Source organism: Rhinopithecus roxellana, chromosome 9, assembly GCF_007565055.1.
Source record: "Rhinopithecus roxellana isolate Shanxi Qingling chromosome 9, ASM756505v1, whole genome shotgun sequence".
Taxonomy (NCBI): domain Eukaryota; kingdom Metazoa; phylum Chordata; class Mammalia; order Primates; family Cercopithecidae; genus Rhinopithecus; species Rhinopithecus roxellana.
In genome coordinates this window covers 124,374,397-124,395,980 of record NC_044557.1, presented here as the reverse complement: position 1 = coordinate 124,395,980, position 21,584 = coordinate 124,374,397, and the positions used below count along the sequence as shown (strand labels likewise).

Sequence of the window (21,584 nt, the reverse complement as noted above, 5' to 3'; positions counted from 1 at the left end):
ACTCATGGGAGTCTTCCGTGCAGTTTCACAGTCAGAATCTGTCCAAATCTAAAGACTTATCAGCTGCTTTCTGAGGCCCCTCCCAGGCGCCGTCTGCCTCTTTGCTGAGGTGCCAGGATCTGTTTCGAGCGTGTCTGGGGCAGCTGTACCTACAGGGCTTCCTTCTCCCTGGCAGAGGGGCTCTGATTAGATCCATCAAAGCTTCCTGGAGAGGATTCAACTGCAGGCGGATGAGCGGCACCTTCCCTCCCTGAGTTCTGTGAGCAGATACCATGGATGAGGAGCCATGGTGGCCCACCCCTCGCCCACCAGGCCATCCCACTGCTGCTGCCGCTGCTGGGTGAGGGGCTCCTCTTGGGTAGGAAACTGCTACAAGTCTGTAACTGTATTGCAGGGAATTTACGTCAATCATTGGTTTCGGGTTTTTTGGTTTTTGTTTTGTTTTGTTTTGTTTTGTTTTGTTTTGTTTTGTTTTGTTTTGTTTTGTTTTGTTTTGACGGAGTTTTCACTCCTGTCACCCAGGCTGGAGTGCAATGGCACGATCTTGGCTCACTGCAACCTCCGCCTCCTGGGTTCAAGCGATTCTCCTGCCTCAGCCTCCCAAGTAGCTGGGGTGACAGGCAGTCGCCACCATGCCCAGCTAATTTTTTGTATTTTTAGTACGGACGAGATTTCACCATGTTGGCCAGGCTGGTCTGGAAATCCTGACCCTCAGGTGAAGGCCTGCATAGACCACGTCAGGACTATCTGGTGGCAGGGGTGGCAGCCCCTGTGAACTGTGACCAGCTAGTCCTCAGATCTGCTGAGCTTAGTGAGGTGCAGAAAACATAGTGTGCACATTGGCCCATGTGAGCCCCAAAGTAGCCCCCAGAGGCAGGTGAGATCACCCCATTTCACCAAGGAGAAATGGCTAGGTGAGGCTAGGGCAGCTGAAGCGCCTCACCCCCTGGTCACAGGCAGGTGCCAGCAGCTGGACCTGGGCACAGTCATTTGACTCTGTCTCAGCCTCTTTCTACTCCAGAGAGTGTGGGCTCTGGGGTTAGAGCTCCAGGGCAGCCACTGGCTTTGTGACGTTGGCACATTGCTTCAGGACCACTCTGCGCCTCTGTGTCCTCTTCTGAGAAATGAGAGCAACCGGAATAACTACATAATTTTCAAGGCTGCGTGTGAAATGAAGATGCAGGGCTCCTTGTTTAAAAAGTTCTAAGAATTTCAAGACAGTGACAGCAGAGCATGAACCCACGCGAGGGGCCCTGTACCACTGCCCACGACCTTGAGGCCAGTTCTGGCGATACTAACATCTACCTCGGAGGTCATTCAAGGGATTTAATAAGGTTACAAATGTGAGCTCTCAGCACACTGCCTGGTCTACAGGAAGCCCTAGACACAGTCATGTAGCCCTAGTCACGCTGTTTAAAATTAAGACGACGTAACCAATCAGAGTTATGTCACCGTCACATCACAGATCATGCCCCTCCAACTGCACTGAGCAGCCGCCCTGTCACTCTCTGACCTGCTGGGTGGCCAGAGCCAATCCCTGCACCCTCACATCCTTCCCTGGACACCAAACGACACGAAGTCAGTTGATCCCACCTCCCCCAGATTTTCAGGTCTCAAAACTTAGTGGAGTCTGTTCTGCCACAGAAGGGAGAGAACAGCTCCACTTACTTTAAAACCATTCCATGCCCACTCCCTTCCCTCTCTGCTCACATTGTAAATGCCCCGACCACAGCTCGGGGTGTGGGGGAGACTCCACCATGTGCTCTTTGCATGGCAGACCAAGGCCAGGCCCCAAAAGCCTGGTTTCTGGTGCCAGCACTGCTGACAAGCAGGGCATTCAGGCTCAGTCCTCTCCTCGTGGCCTCAGTTTCCTAATTTGTGGAGTGGCTGAGGATCTATGGAACCTTGTATGTGAAAGCTCTCTTTCAACTGCAGAGAGCTGTACCCACCTGAATAGCGTGTGTGCAACGTGGAGAGGCCTGAGTTAGGGAGTCACCATTTTAGAGCACATGGTCACCTGCAGATGGCAGGAACGGGACTGCCCCCAGCACAGCCAGGCCATGAGGAGTTGCTGAGTCAGCATGTGTTTTCCTGGTCATCAGTGTCTGGGGAGCACTATCCCCCTGGGTGTCCTGGTGCCTGAAGAAGCCGAAAGGGGTTTCTTCCCTCCCACTAGGGACAGGAGTTGAGCTGGAATGTCACCCACACAGGCCCAGGGATGTGACAGCAGAAACGCTTGTCATTGCTCACTGGGCACTGAGCTGGACCCGGCCTGAGCTGGCAGAGAGGTGCTGGCTGGGTGCCGGGGAGCAGATACCAGCACTGGGCAGCTTCCTGGGCTGGAAAAGCAGTGGAGGTCTCCCTGCTTGACAAACCAAGGACTCCTGGGGCCCAGTCCCCGGGAGGAACGGGCTTTCTTTACACGTAACCTGGGTTGTTCCTGGGGGTGGAGGAGCCAGAGAAGGAAGCCAAAGGACGCTGCCAGACCTGGGACCCAGGGTGTCTAGAAAAATGAAATCAGACCCTGTAATCCCACCAGGCCCAGGCAGGCCCCTCCAGGCAGGCCACCCAGCAGCAGTGGGGACAAGCCCTTGGGAGGCGTGTCAGGCTTTCTGCAGCTCTGTGCCAGCGCCGACGACCCATGCCACACACAGGGACTGCTGTTCCAACACGCTCCCTGGCTCCCTGGCCCACAGCGGCTCCTTGAAGGAGCCTTCGCCAATCATGAGCTAATTCCTCTGGCTGCTGGAGGAGCCAGGTGGGGGCAGCTCAGCCAACACTTTGTCTCATTATGACCTAATCTGTTCACCTGGAAAACTGTCAAATCCACTTCCTTGATGGGCTCCCAGGGGCAGGGGAAGATGCAGGCACTGCTGACCCATCCCCTCTGCACCTCCTCTCTCCTCACGTGCTCCTGCTGTTCCTTCCAGCCTAGCATTCTCCACTAGAATCCTTTCCTTTCTTCTCCATAAGACACAATCTTTCCAACCCCCGACCTAGCACTCCTGTCCCGCCAAACACCATACTCTCTCACACCCCTCACTCGGCACAAGCTTTCCTCCAGCCTAGAAAGTCCTTCCCTCCCTTCTATGCTTTAGTTCTCAGGGATTTTCTCCTGCAGGAAGTTTTGCTTGATTTGCCCAGGCTGAGCTGTGTGTACCCAGGACAACTGGGGCACATTGGAGAAACAATTACATCATCACAACATTAGCTAACGCTTACACAACACAACACGAGGGGTGGTGCTAAAAGCTTTACATATATTAACACATTTGATCTTCACAACAGCCCTATGAATCTGGGGTATCATCATCCCCATTTTACAGATGAAGAGACTGAGGCACAGACAGGTTCGGTACCTTGCCTGAGGCCACAGAGCTTGTAAGTGGTGAAGCTGGGATTTGAACCTCTGCAGTCTGGCTCTGATCTGGCCCCTAACCACTGGGCTTACCGCCCCTCTTAAGCCGCAGCACTTACACCCAGGGTCTTGTCGATGGTTGCCTCTACCAGACTCTCAACTTCAGGGCGAGAACCAAGCCTTTCATGCTGGACCCTCCAGTACTTAGCACAATGCTGCTCTCTTTAAATGCCGTGGAATGAATAAGCCAATAAAACAGATTTCCTCCCACTCACAGAGACCTGTCCTTACTCAAATCTGAGCCAGCTTGGATGGGCTCAGAGAGGTGGAAAAAGAGACCCAGGCTTCCTAGGATGGTACCTCCCCTCCTGTCCCCACAGATGCCACCCACCCTGTCTGCCCTGACCACAAGTGTCCAGACATAGGTGTGCAGGCTCTGGGCCTGCAGTGGGACAAAGACAGGAACAGCCGCAGCTCATGCCAAATCCCAGAACTCTGTGCTGGAGTTGGAGGGGACAGTCTGGTGTGACAGACCTAGCACGAGGGCCTCCTTGGGGTCCAGTGCAGGATGAGGTCATTTCCATCCAGCAGCTTCCTCCCTCTTCTGGAAAGTGCACTCCCTTTCCCATGGGAGCCCATCCCTGGGGTTCCCTTTCTCCTGGGGTGTGGGGAGACACTGGATGAAGTTTTGGTGCCAGAACCACCCAGAGGCCAGCCTTGCTCTGAGCTGGCCGGTGCCGCTGGGGCCACCGTGCTCACCACATATGGGGAAAGGGTCTACCTGGCGAGCCAAGCCAAGCCAAGCCAAGCAGACAGTGTGGCAACCTGGCTCTCAGAGCCCAGTGGCAAGGAGCTGGAGGCCAGCAGCTGGGCCCTGTGGAAAGCCACCCGCCCTGCCTGGATTACACAGCGTATACCTTCCGCCTTTTATGCTTCAGCTACTTTGAGTGGGATTTCTGACATTCGTAACTGACTGACACAGCACGCACTGGAGAAGGAATACGAAAGAGCACAGTGGATGCTTGCTGTTATTTGTCTTTTGTTGAACTGTCTGTTTGCCATATCCAACCCCCTCTCCTTTCTTGTATAGAGGGAGCTCCCCATTTTGTGCAGAGCAGCAGGCAGGCTGTGCAGCCTTCTCTGCAGCCAGAGGACCATGTCCTCCTCTTCCTGGCTCATGCCCTGGTGACCAGGTGTGAGCATGTGACCCGAGCTTGGCCAGTCAGCTGCTCAGGCCCCGACTCTGAATTGGGTGTGTGCGAGTCTCAGAGGAAGAGATAGTTAGGGCGCATCTATGAACCAGCCCTGGAGGCAGATGAGAAGTGCAGGGGCGGTGGCATCCTCTTAGCCAAACTGTCTGCTGAAGGACTGGTCCGGGACCTCCTGCCTCTGCCTTCTGGATCTGCCCGGGTTCTGCCTGTTTTCTGGTCTTTACCTCCTGCCAATTCTGTGGGCGCCTGGCAGCCTTACAATAGTGTCATTTTCTCTTGCTCCCAACCAAGAGCCCTAACTGAAATGAGACAGGAAGCACAACTCATTTGGGAAAGAAAATATATAACTGAGAGAAAACCAGTGTCATAAAATGTCATGACAACCCAAAGGCTCCCTCCCCAACCATTCCACCTGTGCCTTGGTGGTGGGGGGTGGGGGGGGCGGTGCGACCTCCCATTGAGAACCACAGGGTGGATGGTCGCTGTCCTCCTAATGAAATCTTACTGAGTCTGTCCACATTCAGAGTTGACTTGTCTCCTAACTCACAATCCATGACAGGCTATGCTTGATGAGGACAGAATGACAATTTCCCATATGAGTGAATTTACCCTTGCTCTGCTCCTCTGGCAGAAATGCCACCCTTTCCCTGTGCAAAACGGATACATGCTGGGTCATGGGACCAGCCCAGCTGGGCTACAGCCGGACATCAGGGCAAACAACTGAAGGGCCGACCAGCCTGGCAAGCTGTGCTGTTTTGGGAGTGGCGCCTCTGGGCTGTTTCAGGACTGTGACAGTCCCCAGAGGGAGAAAGGGGTGAGCAGAGGCAGACAGAGTACGGAGGAATGAGCCCGGGCTGCATCTGTCTCCTGCAGGCTGCTGCTTCCTCTACCTGCGGCTCCTTCCCTTCTCATCGTCAGCCTCCACCCCTCGAGGTTGCCTCGGGTCTGTTCCTGCAGCCTGGAAGAGGTGCACTAACCCTATTAAAATCCCCACTTTACAGGTGAGGAAATGGGTAACTTTTCTCATGAAACCAGTGCCCAAACTCCCATAAACAGACATGATGGCCTGAGATCCTGGCCCAGGAAAAAGGGTGCTTTATTTAGCACCTGTGAATGCTGGGGGAATTTGCAGACATGTTCCCCAGCGCCAGCACGGGCAGAGCAGTGGTAGGTCACCTTAAAGTTCACCAAGCGTCAGCACACACATTCAGGTCTCACGTCCTCTGACTCCACACAGGAGAAAGCGGAGGCCACAGAGGCCAGAGGGTTCCCAGAACACAGGCCTGAGGCAGGAAAGCTGGGGCGATCTTCACCCTCCGTCCCCTTCATCACAGCTGCCCCCCATACCCCTGCACTCCTGACCCCTCCGCCTGAGCCTGGGGACGTGGACGCTGTCCCCGTCTCCACAGAGCTTCCTCCTCCAGGCTTCCTCTCCTCTGTCCTACTGCCGGTTATCCTTCTAAAATGCAACTCAAATCCTGCCCCTTCTTAATAACTTTCCTACTAAATAACTTTGTTATTGAAATGAGGTCTCACTGTTGCCCAGGCTGGAGTGCAAGTGGCACAATCACAGCTCACTGCAGCCTCAGACTCCCGGAGTCAGGTGATCTCCTGCCTTAGTCTCCCGAGTAGCTGAGACTACAGGCATGTGCCACCATGCCTGACTCTAAATGACATTTTAGTAACATGTCAAACAGCTAATATGTATCAAGCACTCAACATATGCCAGGCACTATAAAGAGATAGCACCTCACTTATTTGCATGAGAATCTTGTGAAGTATACACTGATTGTCCCATTACACAGATGAAGAAACAGAGGCATAGAGATAATAAGGCACAGGCCCAACAGCACTCAGACTGTACCTGGCAGGGCAAGGACTGAAACCAGGAGGTGCACAGCTCCCTGTGGAGGTGGAGGGGAGGGCTGCAGCAGGAGCCAGGAAGGCTGAGCTGGGGACCAAGACCGGGTCAGAGGCTCTGTGATCCTCTCCACGGTCTACTCAAATAGAACAAAGCAAGAGTGTCCTCTGGGAATCAAGTTGCCCCCGGAGATAGCCAGCTCTGTCTTGGTTCTGTGCTGACCTGTGACACTGGCCACTCCTCACCAGAACCACCTTCATTGAGTTTATGGAGCATGTCTACACTGGAGCATATCTACACTGCAGGGAAGGCTGGGTCTTCTTATCCTATCACGCAGCAAACCGAGGTGGCAGCCTATGTGACCAACCTAGGGCCCAGGGCTCCTCAGTGACAGCCCAGAGCCTACTGCCCATACTCCTTGGGGTTGCTGTGCCATCTTCTGGAACCTACTATCTGGACAGGACTGGCTATCACCCATGTGGAAAGCTTTCCATCTGCAGGTATAACTGGGTTCTCCCAGAAATTTCTGGAAGGAAGAATTAGCTACACTGTGACTTAGGGCCCTGCAGGATCCTCAGTAGGGCAGGTCTTGGGGGATAGGATGTCCTTAGTGCTGGTCTCACTTTCTTGCCCCTGACACTGTCTGGGTTGCCCATGGCTCTGCTGCCAAAGCCAGGGTGGGCTCGGCTGGCGGGCGGAGGCCCATGTGTGTGTGCAAAGCGCTCTGTTTCCTCTGCTAAGCCTGCTGTGCATGCCACCAAGCCTAAAACTCCGCATCAGAGAGAGTCGTAGCTTCACTCAAGGACAGCGTCTTCTGACTCCTCCGTCAACACCTGTCGGGTGAAGGGGTGGCAGGAAGAGGCATCTCCACTCTACCTTGCCCTGATGTTGCAGTTTCAGCCAGGCCAGGCCCATCAGCAGAGGACCTAGCCCTGATTTCAACCGGAGACAAAGGCAGGGGCCATGAGCTGAGACCTGGGGTGGCTTCAGAGGCCAGAGAACAGTGAGGCCAGCCCCACAGCCAAAGGAGTGCAGAGGCTCTAAGTGGTTTCAGAAAATTCAGGGTGGTGCCGGGCAAAGCTCATGCCTGCATCTTTTCCTTTTGTTTTCTGAAGAGGCGAATCCCTTTTTTCTGGTGAGAGGTCAGGAGGTCTGGGACACGGGTCCACAGTCGGCCGAGGAAGGCGGGCCTGGGGTGTGCAGGCTTTTCTGCCTGGGTTTAACCAGAAACACTTATCTCACCCAGAGGTCCAGGCAGGACTGGGCTGGCCTCTGGCTGGGCTCAGCACTGACCAGGCAGCAGCCAAGAGGACTGGGACACAGCCCTGGGCCCCACAGAGCTGCTGCCGGTAGCCAGGCTGCCCTAGTGGTCCCCTCCTCCTCCAGGGTTGCCATGGCAACCGAGCAGGAGGGACCCTGCTGTCTGGCCCTGGCACTCATCTCTTGCTTTTCCAGCCTCATCTACATTCCAACCCTTGGTAAGAGCCGGTGTCGGAAGCCCTGACACGGAGATGACATCCTGCCGAGACCTGACCCTGGCCCCAGTGCTGCGCGTGGCAGGGATGGGTTGCTGGTGTGTGTGTGTGTGTGTGTGTGTGTGTGTACGTGTGTGTGAGAGAGAATGTGGTGGGGTTGCGTTGCTGTGAGTGAGAGTGTGGCGGTTGGTTGCCCTGCTGGGTGTGTGAGTGTGGGGGGTAGTTGCCTTGCTGTGTATGAGTGTGTGGGGTGGTTACTTTGTGTGAGTGTGTGTATGGGGTGGTTACTCTGCTGGGTGTGTGTGTGTGTGACTGTGGGGGGGGGTGGTTGCCTTGCTCTGAGTGTGAGTGTGGGATGGTTGCCTTGAGTGAGTGTGAGTGTGGAGGGTGGTTGCTCTGCTGGGTGTGTGTGAGTGTGAGTGTGTGGGATGGTTGCTCTGCTGGGTGTGTGTGAGTGTAAGTGAGTGTGTGGGATGGTTGCTCTGCTGGGTGTGTGTGAGTGTAAGTGAGTGTGTGGGATGGTTGCTCTGCTGGGTGTGTGTGAGTGTGAGTGTGTGGGATGGTTGCTCTGCTGGGTGTATGAGTGTGAGTGTGGGATGGTTGCCTTGCGTGAGTGTGAGTGTGGAGGGTGGTTGCTCTGCTGGGTGTGTGTGAGTGTGAGTGTGTGGGATGGTTGCTCTGCTGGGTGTGTGTGAGTGTGAGTGTGTGGGATGGTTGCTCTGCTGGGTGTATGAGTGTGAGTGTGGGATGGTTGCCTTGCGTGAGTGTGAGTGTGGAGGGTGGTTGCTCTGCTGGGTGTGAGTGTGAGTGTGTGGGATGGTTGCTCTGCTGGGTGTGTGTGAGTGTGAGTGTGTGGGATGGTTGCTCTGCTGGGTGTGTGTGAGTGTGAGTGTGTGGGATTGTTGCTCTGCTGGGTGTGTGTGAGTGTAAGTGAGTGTGTGAGACGGTTGCTCTGCTGGGTGTATGAGTGTGTGTGTGGGGTGGTTGCCTTGCTGTGTGTGTGAGTGTGTGTGGGGGGTGTTTGCTCTGCTGGGTGTGTGAGTGTGAGTGTGGGGGGTGGTTGCCTTGCTGGGTGTATGAGTGTGTGTGTGGGTAGTTGCTCTGCTGGGTGTGTGTGTGTGAGTGCAGGGTGGTTGCCCTGCTGTGTGTGTGGGGTGGCTGCCCTGTTGGGTGTGTGAGTGTGAGTGTGGGGGGCGGTTGCCTTGCTGGGTGTATGAGTGTGAGAGTGTGGGTAGTTGCCCTGCTAGGTGTGTGACTATATGAGTGTGGGGTGTGTGTTCTGGGTGTGGTTGGGGCTGAGTTAGGGACATGAGTGAGGCTGGATTAGGGGAGCGAGTGAGGCTAGGTTAGGGACGTGGGTGGGGCTGGGTTAGGGAAGTGGGCGGGGCTGAGTTAGGGAAGTGAGTGGGGCCCTGGGTTAGGGAAGTGGGGGGTATGGGTTAGGGAAGTGGGTGGGGCTGGGTTAGGGAAGTGGGGGGTATGGGTTAGGGAAGGGGGTGGGGCTGGGTTAGGGAAGTGGGGGGTATGGGTTAGGGAAGTGGGTGGGGCTGGGTTAGGGAAGTGGGGGGTATGGGTTAGGGAAGTGGGTGGGGCTGGGTTAGGGAAGTGGGGGGTATGGGTTAGGGAAGCGGGTGGGGCTGGGTTAGGGAAGTGAGTGGGACTGGTTAAGGGAAGTGAGTGGGGCTGGGTTAGGGAAGTAGGTGGGGCTGGGTTAGGGAAGTGGGCAGGATCAGGGCTCCACAGGACAGTGCTCCTGGGGTTTTCTCCAAGCACCCTGTGGGCTACACTGCCGGGTGAGCATTCTCTCCAGCACATGTTGTCCAGCCAGGCAGCACTAGCCTTCCCCCTTCCTGGAAGCCTCCTGTTTGCTGCCTGGGTTTCCCCTCCCTGCTGCACACCCTTGTGAGAACTTGACGGTCTCTTCTGAAGGAGGTTGATGCTGTGCCACAACGTCATATGCTGCTTCATGCCTGGTTCTGCTTGAACGTCACCTCCACGCAAACCCCAGCCTGGGCCACAGGATGGAGCCCAGCACTCGCCTCCCTGGTGCTTCCTGGAGTTCATCACTCACTCCATGATGTTGGTTGGTGTCTGTGTGTCCCACCCTTGAGAATGCCAGCTCCTAGCAGGCAGGAGCTTCCGAATTCTGTTCCTGACTGTGACCCCGGCACTCAGAGCAGTGCCCGGCACACAGTGGGTGCTCAGGAAACTTGCTGAGTAAGACAGTGAGTACATGAATGAATGAAGAGGACTTTCTGGGCAGTCCCTCTGGCCCTTTGTCCTTGTCTTTGGCCCTCACCGGTGAGCTAGGGCCTGCACTGCCTGAAAGCTCATCTGAGGGCTCACCTCCTCCCTGAAGCCCTCTCGGATTCCCCACCTTCCAGGCCACCTTTCTCTGAATTCTCCGGGCACTTGCTTTCCTCATGCTGACTGCACACTGGCCCGCATGACCTTGAACTGTGGGAGTCTGTGGTCCTGTCTTCCTGACCAGACATGAACTCCTTGAGGGGCAGGACACTGCTGCACCTTTTGTGTGCTGAGCACAGGGCCCTGCAAACAGCAGATGTTCAGTGTGTGCTGATGATGCTGATGGGGTAAAGTCAGTGAACAAAGTCCAGCCAGAGTCGTTCACAGCTCCAGATGACATCTCCCCAGCAGAAGACCTCCCACAGCTTCATGGGTAAGACTTTCAAAGTCGGAATGCTTCTGGAGGCTGAGTCATCTTTCCTGAGCTGAGATGGGGTAGTTTAGGAGGCCGGTCTCAACTCTATGTCTCATCCTTCCCCAATAGCCTTATGTTTGAATTTGACTCAGTCTTCAAACCTGGGTCAAACAGCACCTCACTCGACAGTCTTCTGTGCTTTTCTAAATGGAGCTGATGGCTTCCTCCCTTCAGACTTCGATCTGAGCACTTTCCTGCCCACTCTCAGGTGCAGCAGTGCACCTGCTGGATGGTTTTACTGAGTCACATTTCTGATGTGCCTGTCGGGTGAACAGATCTATCTTTTTCCAGCATCCCTTCTGTGGACGTCACTGCTGTCTAATTTCAGGTGGTTCTGAAGCGACCATGAGTCACAGCACCTGCCCTTCACCCCAGACCCAGGAACACTCACGACACCCAGAAAAAGACATTCATTTTAGCCCTCACTCTGGCAATAGTGACTGGGCCTGGGGATGTGCACTGGGCCACAAAAGGCCAATCAGAATATTTTCATGTGATGTAAACACAGACATTTGGAGAAATAGGGTCTTTTCATCAGGAGCAGCTCAGCTGGGAGGATATAAGCTTGAAGTTTCCAGAGTCTGGAGAAAGCCCATTTGCAGTAAAAAGGGAATAAGCCCGAGGTAATGAGAACTAAGGGAAAAACAGAGAGAGAGAGAAAGACAGAGCATCCTGACATCTTCTGAGCCCTTACGCCCAGCAGAACCTAAAGAGCTAAAGAGTGAAACACACCAGAAGATCTCTTGCTGTCAAGAGAGGCCAGAACGGCACTGCCCACATTAGACTGGGCTTCAGAAGGGCGGACTCGCCCCTAGTTCTTCCCCCTGCTGCTCATGGCCACCTGCTGGGTGTAACCTGTTCAACTTCTACACATACTTTCTGATAATAAAATAAACACATGAATGACTAGTTTTCTCGCTATCATCCATTTCTCTATTTCTCATTTATACAGAAATAAATGAAAATTGTTAGAAGGAGGAGGAAAAGAAAAGACCTTTTTCCTATTGTGCCAGGCACTGTGCAATGTCTAGTTTAACCCCTGAAATGACCCTGAGGCATGACTGGTATTATCTAGTATCTCGTATTATCTCTACTGCAGGCAAGGAAACCACAGTTCATAAGGAGGTCAGGGAGGGAACCACCATTCCAGCTCAAGTCTCCCCAGCTCCACCATTGTGACCATCTTCCCAGAAGGCTCCATTTGTACAGAAGTAACAGGCATGTGAGCTTTATCGTACTTAAAAAGTCCAGTGTTCCTAGAAACCTCAGGGGCAAATAACAATGCTGAAATATTCCCAAGGCAATGCTTTGTTTTTCTGTAAAGTTGTTCTGGGCAGAAGAGGAAGAAGAGACCGAGCACCTCGGTCTGCGGTGCCCAGCATGCGGGTGCTGTGAGTACGGCTGCTGTGGCGGGAGGGCCTCTTTCTGAGGCTGGGGTCTTAGTCCTCAGGCAGGGCTGGGCAGTGAGGGGACCTCAGCCTAAGGGAAGTTCTGTCATTAACAACCTGTGACCCTGGACAAGTCACACGACTCTTTGGAATTCAACTGGAACAAGGACTCATTTCATTTCTTTCTTTTTCTCTTTCTTTCTTTCCTTCCTTCCTTCCTTCCTTCCTTCCTTCCTTCCTTCCTTCCTTCCTTCCTTCCTTCCTTCCTTTCTTTTTCTTTCTTTCCTTCTTTCCTTCCTTTCTTTCTCCTTCCTTCCTTCCTTCCTTCCTTCCTTCCTTCCTTCCTTCCTTCCTTCCTTCCTTCCTTCCTTCCTTCTTTCCCTCCCTCCCTCCCTCCCTCCTTCCTTCCTTCCTTCCCTCTCTCTCTCTTTCTTTCTTTTTTTTTTTTTTTTTTACAGTATTTTGCTCGTTACCCAGGCTGGAATGCAGTGGTGCGATCTCAGCTCACTGCAACCTCTGCCTCCCAGGTTCAAGTGACTCTCCTGCCTCAGCCTCCTAAGTAGCTGGGATTACAGACTCCCGCCACCACACCTGGCTAATTTTTGTATTTTTAGTAGAGACAGGGTTTCACCATGTTGGCCAGGCTGGTCTTGAACTCCTGATATCAGGTGATCAGCCTACCTCAGCCTCTCAAAGTGCTGGGATTACAGGCGTGAGCCACTGCACCTGGCCAGGAACTCATTTCATTTGTCTGTTTGTTTCGGTTGATGGGGGTGGCTCCTGGGCCAGTCGCAGGGACAACCGTGATGCTGTCCCTGGGGCCACCAGTGTGAGAGGATGGGTACATGGCATGAAACCCAGTACAGGACTCTGACAGGGGGCAGACGCCCTAGTGGGCTATACCCCCAGATTGCCCTAACACTCTGACTTTGGGCAGCCCTGGGTGCCTCCCACCTGGGGTCCCAGCATTGCTGATGGGAGTGGGAGAAACATTTTAGACAGACCCAGCCTGGTGTGGAAGAGAAGAGATTTCCTGGCCTGGGAGTCAGCTACTGGGGTCCCGTCCCACCCTGAGCCACGGGTTTGGGTGTGATGACCTCTGCGCCCTCTTCCACCCTGACACATGCAAAGTCAGCCCACAGCAGAAGGTAGGGGGACCACCATGTCATGGAGCCACACCCATGGGGTCAGGGAGTAGAGGCGCCGACTCGCCTATGTTTCCCTGGGGACTGTCTCCCAGCAAAACCCGGTCTGCAGTGTCCTATGCTAATGGTTGCACTTCAGCTCAGGATTGAAGCTTCTGTTTCCACATCTGGAGCAACAGAACAACCACATGCATTTTTTAATCACACTGCATTTGCAAATTTTTTTCCCCACACACACAATGACCTGGGCTAGGGAGGGCTCCCTAAGAATTATACCACAGAGAACTGCACACCAGAGCCATCGAAAGAACTGCCCCAGGTCCCACAGCTCCATGAGTGGGGCTGGCTGGGCTTGCACCCAAGTCTTCTGACTCCAAGTTGAACTTTGCACCTTGCATCTATTGTCTAGGAAACAGGGAAACCTTGCTTGTCTTGCTGGGACATTATGAGGAAAGAATCTATAAAAATACTTAAGACCTTTGCAAATTCAAAGTGCTGGGTCCATGCTGAATAATTGATGGGCTCAGGCTACTTGGAGCTGAAGCACAGTCCTCCTGCAGGAAGGCTGGGAGTGCGGAAACCTTCCTTTTCATTTAGCCCAGTGAAAGAGGCTGCCAAGAAAATTGCCAAGAAAGCCTGCTTCCCTGTTGGTCAGAAAGAGGCCCTGGCTCCTGGGAGCCACAGATCTAATTTATAGCCTCCCTGAAAGGCAGGGAGAAAGCCCAGGGCCACTGCAGGGAGAGGGGCTCTTGGGACACCCAGTCGCTGGTGTGTCCGTTCCAAGGCTGCAGGGCTCTGGGAAAGGGTGACCCTGGCAGGCAGGGAGAGGTGCCTGAGAATCTGAGAGTTTGATTTTGGAGGAGATGGGGAGGGGAAAGTAGCCGTGGGAAAAGCAGGGAAGGATGTGGTTTTCCTCCCAGGAAATGCTCAACAAGGCATGGATGCTCAGAAGGGCTAAGGTAGTCTGCTGCCGCCCCGCCAACTGCCACATGAGACCCAAGGTTTTTCTGGCCAAAGGCCATGGTGGCAGTGGGGATTAGAGGGCAGAAAGTAGACACAGAGTGGCCTTTAAAGCAATCTGCAGAGATGAAAGCAGAATGCAGCGCGGGCCAGTGCCCTGGCTATACAAACAGGAAACACTTCCCAGCTGGCTGAAGCTTAGACGCCAGGGCACAGCTAAGGACACTGGGGATGTGTGCCCTCCCTCATGGCTCCAGCCCACCAGAGTGGCTCCTCACCAGCTGGCATTGGCCTCAGCCTCCAAACAAGGCAGATCTAGGACTATTCGAATCCACAGGATAATTGGCTCCAAGTTGAAAACAGGCAGAATCAACAAACTCCAGCTCAAGTGGGGATCTGTCCAGATGATCTGCTTTCTATTTTATCCGCAGCACAAAGTCCAAAGCCCAAGACTTCTAAAAGACTTCCTAAGGCCTTTCACGGTGTTCCCTGTGCTTATGCCAACTGGGCACCTCCGTGTTCAGGCCGGGGGTGCTGACCTATCAGGGACTAGAAGGGTCCTTAGGGTTTCCTGGTGTTTGGACGCAGTGGGGTCCCAGTGTGGCCTCAGCCCAGCCAGGACTGCCCAGTGCAGCCTGTAACTGGCTGCAGGCGCAGCGCTATGCCTGCACTGGGGCTTGGCGGGGATATGTGGCCTGAGTGCCTGCGGGCAGGACAGAAAATGGGATGTGTGACTTCGCTTCCCTGCCGTGTCAGCTTGCATTGGGGGTACTGGGCTGCTGAAGCCTCTCAGGTTCACACCTCACAGAGGAAAGGAATCAGGAGCGGGAGAAAGGGATGGAGCAGGTTAGCAACAGGGCAGAGCCGGGTGTCGGGGGACGTGGGTTGGTTGACAGCCAGCCCTGCCACTTACTAGTTCTATGACCTTGATCAACAGATTCAACCCTCCTAGGCCTAGGTTCCACATCCATGAAACAGGATTATAATGGATCGTACCTCACAGTCTTGGAAGGACCAAATGAGATCAAGTTTACATGAATTTTTAGTTACACCTCTAATAGGACTGTCACCTCCTGCTCTTGACTGTGCTTGGCTGTTACTCTCCTTGGTCCATCGAATTAGGAAATGGCTCCTGCACTGCGAAAGTTAACTGAAGCATGCAGAACAGCATCTTACTGTCAACTCAGGACTCCACTGCATAAACCGCCTTTACTCATCAGCAGCCCCGCCCAACTGTATGCTCCCTGAGGGCAGGGCCTTCACCTTCTGCTTCCTTGGTAGGGTGGTGCATTTGGATCCTAAACTCCTTTGCAGAGATGGTGGGCTGTTCTGTGTGGTTTCATTATTCCAGCTGCAACCTGGGTGAATTCAAATCAGTAACACCCACCCCCACCCCACTCGCAGCCACTGCCCTCCCAGCAGAAACATCTGCATCAGAGGCAGCCGGGACAGGCACTTGGGCGTCTTTATCTCTGGTCAGCATTGGGCATTTGATGATTAGCAAAGTAAACATTAGAAATGCGTTCTCATTGGTAAAGACAGAGGTATTCAAGATATGTGGGTTGGCTAAATGAATTCAGAGACACTCTTGACTCAGGAAAGAGCAGGAGAAAGAATCCATGAGAGCTCCAGGGAGGTGTGGTCAGGGCAGCAGAGAGCAGATTGCTGGGCTTCACTGAGCCCACAGGACAGGCTGTACAGACTGGTGGACCTGTGTGCAGGTAAATATTTGTCCAAAAATGTGTACATGTCTGGCAGAATCTGCTCTGAGGCTGCTTTCATTCAAACTTGATAATGAGGTTGTCTTCACCTTCCTCCAAGTTTTCAGCAGCTGCTATCAAACAAATAAACAAAACAGCAGCAGCCACACAACCAAACCTGGGAGGTGCCTTTGTGACTCAAGGGACTTAGGTTAGTTCACACCTGGCATGAGGCTTCCAGAGTGAAGTGCATAGAGATGATCACAGGACTAGCGAGGTAGTGTCACTTTCAACTTGATGGTGGACAGTGGGGGCCAGGTGTCTAAGGCAAGGACCCTCATCCAGAACCTTCCTGGGTGGCCACCACCTTAAGGGTGCACCTGCTGACCTAGGGGCTGCTGTGACCAGCCAGCTTGCAGAGGCTCTGCTGGCTTCCTGGAATGAGGAAATGAGCTCAGCCTTCGAGAAGGCCTGGAACTGCAGCCAGTGCGCAGGTCACTGCCTAGGCTCTTTCCATACCTGCCACTGGACCTGGAAAATGGGGTCTGACCTGGGCCTGTCCCTTTAGGTCTCAAGGGACAAGCCCTGCGAGGGAGCCCTTGGGCATCTACTGCCAGCTTCCACCTTTGGATCAGGATGCCCTGGAAGGAACTTCTGGCCACACTGAAGAAATGGGGGCTTGGTCTATGCCCCCAGCGGGAGAAGGTGAACCCCATCCTCTGCAGGTCTCTGCAAAGGCCCCTGGGGAGGAGGATCACACTTACGGGTACCGGAGGGACCCTTTGGAAACTCCTCAGTGAAGGGAGCTTTGCAGTGGGGGAGCAAAGCCACTCCCCACTAGAGATGACAATTTGGGGGAAGCTACTGTGCACTGAGGCCACGTGGCAGGGCCCTGGTGTGGGGAGGAGCCTGATGCTAGACAGCTGCTGCTAGAGAAGAGAGGCCCCCTTGATGGCTGTGCCCACAGGGAGTCTGGGCTACTGCTCAGCACAGTCCTTCTCTTGAGAGTGGTTGATGGATGAGATTTGATGCTGCCTGGCAGAGCTGAGCAGGCAGGCAGTGCCCAGGAGGAAAGGGGGTGAGGTGGGAGCAGCCCCCCTCAAACTGCTTTGCTCACCTCTCTCCAGGCTTGTCCTTCCTCTCCAACACTTCTCCAGAGGGAAGTGGTAGGGGTCAGGGTGGGGAAGAGTTGGCCTTTAATGGACAGGGCAACGGTCCTAACCAGGGAAAAGCTGAGACCTGCGGCCTACCCGACTCATCCTGGCAACACAGCCCTCGGTGGCAGCTCAGACTCTACAGATGATCTCAGAGTCAGTGAGGGTCACCTGTTGCCCCTTCTAAACTCTTTTCCCACCCTGCCCCATCCTTCCTGCTCCCCACCTCCCGCTGCCTGCCATGTAGCCCATCCTCAGCTCCTCAAGGTCTGTTTCAGTCTGCGCTTTTCCTTCCTCTCTCCACATGACAATCCAAATCTCAGGGGTACATTTGCATAATAAGAGCCAGCCAGGCTAATCCTAAGGGATTTCCAGTTAGTGGCACGTGAGTGCTCTCCCACCCCTGGTCTGGAAACCAGGAGCAAAGTTCTCAGTTATTCATCTTCCGCCTTTGCAAGCAGCTCAAGTCCCTTGGGAAAGCACAGCTCCCAAAGGGTTCTGGGAGTTCCAGGAGCTCCTGTAGGGCCAACGGGGCTTTCTACGAGCAAGATTTGCCTAGAGAACACAGCAGCCAGGGTGTGAGAAGCCTAGCAAGTAGTTTCTTCCTCATTGGCCTGGGGCTCTGTGGCTCTCTCTCAGCAAATAGTTAGGTAGGGCCCTAATTTATTTCCCTGCCAGAGTCCCTCTTGGAGGGGGGCCAAGCTCGTAGACAGGAAGGCGGGGACTGGCAATTTAGTGGAAATCCATGCATGTACTTGGGAGGACCAGAAGAACAGGAGCAAGTGCGCAGGGAGTCTGGGGGTTCTGGGCAGGCAAGGAGGAGAACACGGTGTGGGGGAGCAACCCTTTCTTCTGCTTCAGGTGAGAAGAATTGAGGCTGGCCAGGCCCGACAGCACAGACTTGCAAGCTCCTGATAGAAGAAATGGCTTTCCTGGCTCCACCGGTTTCCTCAAGAAGGCAGGGGACCTTCTCAGGTCACGAGATGAGCCCCACCACATGGTTCTCATTTCATCTGGGTGTGAGTGGTTTCTGTCCCTCTCTGGGCCTTAGGTGCCTCAGATTTCCCAAAGCAACCTTCCTTTGAGAGCACTGTCCCAGGAGTCAGGCACGTGAGGCTGACTGTCTCTGCTCTCTCACCAGGTGTGGGAGCCACACCAGGTCACTTAATTTCTCAGAGTCCCATTGGCAAAACAAGGATAATAGAGTCCCCTTGAAGGGTGATGGGGAGGATGGAGCGGCCAAGGGATGTGAAGGGTTTCGAAGTAGTGCATGGTCCATAAATGCATTCAAGAAAGAAGAACTGTCATCTTTATCTACTCCAAGCACAGCCCATGGCTGCTTTCCAAGCTCCTTAAAAACACACTGCAGAAGTTCCTATCCTGCTGACGCTCTCAGGCAACAGGCGCCACAGCACCTCTGCTTTCCCAAGACTTTGTCTACACTCTCCAGGCTCTGTCCTGAGCTTAGCGAGGGGACAGGACTGTGCCTACTGTGTCAATGGGAAGCTGCTTTGGAGCACGTGTCCCTTTGGGAAAACCCTGTGGATAGGGACCTGATCTCATCTTCTGGGATTCTCCAGCAATGACGGGGAGTTTGTGGAAACTTGACTTCGGAGAACCTGCTTGCAGGCATAAGGCACTGGCCAGCCCCCAACCTAGAGTCAATCCTCCTTCCAGATTTTCCCAGGAGGTCCCAGTCCTCAGAATTCCCTCCAAGCCCCCCGGGGAACAAGAACCAGGCAGGAATGGGTTTGCAAAAAAGCAATACATTCAACCTGACTTGGCTGAAGAAGACACCCCACCCCTTGTGGTCTGCGGCCCCGTGTCTGGGTGACTCAGGGTGCCCACCTTCAAGGCTGACCTGCTCATTCCCGGGGGCCCTTTGGGCTGTGCTGTTCCCTCCGGTCACATTGGCTTGGGTCCTTAGAGCACCCTGGTGCCCACGGGCCCTGGGCCACTTCTCCTGAGTTAGGGATCGCATCCGTGGGGACAGAAAACTTCCATCTCACTGAACCTGAAGACAGGAGCCAGGCTGGGCTTGGAGGTCACCAGCTGCCTGGGAGTGGACCTGCAGAGGCTAAATGGGGCCCTCCCTCTCAGACGGCAGACCCCAAACCCCCACCCAGAATCCGAACCCGGACAGGGCCAGCAGGGAACTGGGAGATGAAGTCCAGCCCTGGCTGCCCGGCTCCTCTGGGAGGGCAGCGAGCCCGCAGGAGCGGGAGCGCAGGAGCGGCCTCTCCCTGGGGCGGTGGGCGCACGTCCCCTCCGGGGCGCTTTGGGATCCGGCTGCTCCGCGCCACCGCTCGCTCTGGGGACCTGCGACGCCTCAGCCCCTGCCCAGCGCGCGCTGCTCGCCGCGGCCACACCTCCCAGCCCCTGGGAAAGTCCCCGCCGCCGGCGCGAACCCACCTTCCGGGCGCCCAGGGGCCCCGCTGGGGACTCGCCGGGGTCCCCGCTGCCTCCTCCTGGGCGGGTCTGCGCTGCCCGGCTCCGGCCTGGCCTCAGCTCGGCGCCACCGCCTCGCCTCTCCGAGCTCCGGTGAATTCTCGGTGCTGCTCCTTTCGGAAAGGACTTTTTTTTGCCCCTGCGTTGCGTCAGGGCGGTTGCCTGGCGACGGCGAGCTCTCAGCCGCGAGCCTTTCAGCGCGATCCCGGCCTGGCGTTCTCGCCCCGGGTCCGAGAGCGCCCAGGGTCCTAGCGCCCCGTCGGTTCTCCGGCCCGGGCGGCTCCCGCCAGTGGAGACGAACTGCACGCCTTTGCCAAACCCCAGATGAAACCAAACCCAAACATCCATTTTCTCATTAAACCCGAAACCAAGGCAGTTTCCCCCAATTGTGGCAACGTGGCTGCGACACTGTCAGCAGTTTGTCTGCATGGAGGGGGCAAGGGGACCCCAAGCCCACGGCCTCACCCGCCTACACACGCTGGAGTTCATAGGACCGGCGGCCACGACTGCTCCCGAGCGCCTACCGTGGGCAACACCCCCGACGTGTAGGCATCTCTGGCTGCCAGATGAGGAAATTGAGGCGCAGAGACCTGAGCGTTTGCCCCACTAACCACAAGGTGCCTGTCCCGCCAGGGGCGCGGCATCGGCCACCTCTGGCTGTCCTTAGATTCTGAGACCCAGTCTCTGCTCCATCAAAGCCCAGAGCTGCAAACCCTAAGGCACACGCAGCACAGCAGCCCGAGCTGCCCGGCCCGCGGGTCTTCAGGACCAGTCCCAGCTTCTGACGAGGGGCGCAGGCCAAACTCCGGAGGCCCCAAGGCTGGTTACTCGATGAGAGTCTCTTACTCGAGACCTCACCAAGCACCTTTCCTAGATGCCCGGGGCTGGAAGCGTCTTTCAAAGCTCTCCAATCTGCCATTCTTACGATAGCCCTGGGCGTGCGCGCAGGCGCCGTCTAGATGGGCAGACGCGAAGCTGAGCGGCGGTGGGGCCGCAAAGTGACTGGCGCAGGCTCCAGGCAGGCGCACGGCTGGTGGGGCCTTCTGTGGGGCCTTAGCCCCTGCAGGGCCCGAGATCCTCGTGCTGCCCTCTGGTGCCCGTGTCCTTCACTGCAACTCCGCATCCAGCCCTGACCTACTCCCTTCTTTTCTGACCTTCCCTGGAAGGTCCTCTAAGGGATGTCGTCTAAGGAGACATCTTGCCAGTACAGACCTAGTCATGCCAATAAGGCAAGGGTCCTAAGCCAGTGGGTGTATTAACAGGCGTCTTTTGGAGAGTCACGGAGTTGATCCAGATCTTCTGATTCTAGCTCCTAAACATCACACCTTCCTTCTTCCTGCCCCCTGCCACTGTCCCTACCCAAGCCACCAGCAGCTTGCCCTACCCAGTTCTGAGACCTGCCACCCGGGTCCAAGCGTGCGCACAGTCTCCTTACTGATGTCCCTTTACCCACTCTCAGCGCCTCCCAAGCCAGTTACTCCTCCACATGCAGGGGAAACTTAAGAATGGAAGTCCAATCTCAGCTACTTCTGCTTAAAGGCCTTCAACAGCCTCCAGTCCTCTGAGGATTAAGAGCTAGCTTGGCTGCAGGGGCCTGACTGGCCTCTGTCCATCTCTAGGGCCTTCTCTTGCATGGACCCTTGCTCCCCAGACAGATGCTCTTCCAGTCCCTCTGTACACCTGCTCCTCCCCACGCGCTGCTGCAGCTCTGCCTCCCAAGGGAACCCCAGGTTACAGGTGCTGGCAGACCCCTGCCTTATCTCCTTCATGGACCAGTTATAATTCCAGGTTTACCTGTGAGGTTATTTGATTGGTGCCTGTCTCCCTCTGAGGCAGTAGGCTCCGGAAGGGCAGGAGCCATGTTTGCAGGCAGAAGCCTCAATCTGGACTTGGGGATGCAGCATCCTTCTGGGTGCTGGCTGTTTCTGACCGCAGCCCTGGTGCTGAACCCTAGTTGGCTGCATTGCTCACTGGTGTGCCCATGGCCCTGGCACGTGGTGAACGCTTCAAGGTCTTTTTGGATGGGCCATTCAGCCCCATCTGGAAATGCCTTGTCCCACCTCTACCTCCTGGCTCCCCATTTGAACTGTGGCTTCTATTTCTGGGAGTGCAGATGCTTTCTCATGGAGGAATTGTCGCATGCCTCAAATGGACAGGCAGCC

At 55.2% G+C, this 21,584-nt stretch overlaps 1 protein-coding gene across 1 annotated transcript in view; it reads right to left on the bottom strand.

Moving 5' to 3' along the window:
* FAM167A (family with sequence similarity 167 member A) overlaps window positions 1-19,706 on the bottom strand; it is a 45,363-nt gene extending 25,657 nt beyond the window's left edge. Inside the window, exon 1 of the mRNA XM_010384583.2 lies at window positions 19,387-19,706. The gene's annotated coding sequence lies outside the window, so the exon portion shown is untranslated. The remainder of the gene's footprint in view (window positions 1-19,386) is intronic.
* Between the last annotated feature and the right edge of the window lie 1,878 nt (window positions 19,707-21,584).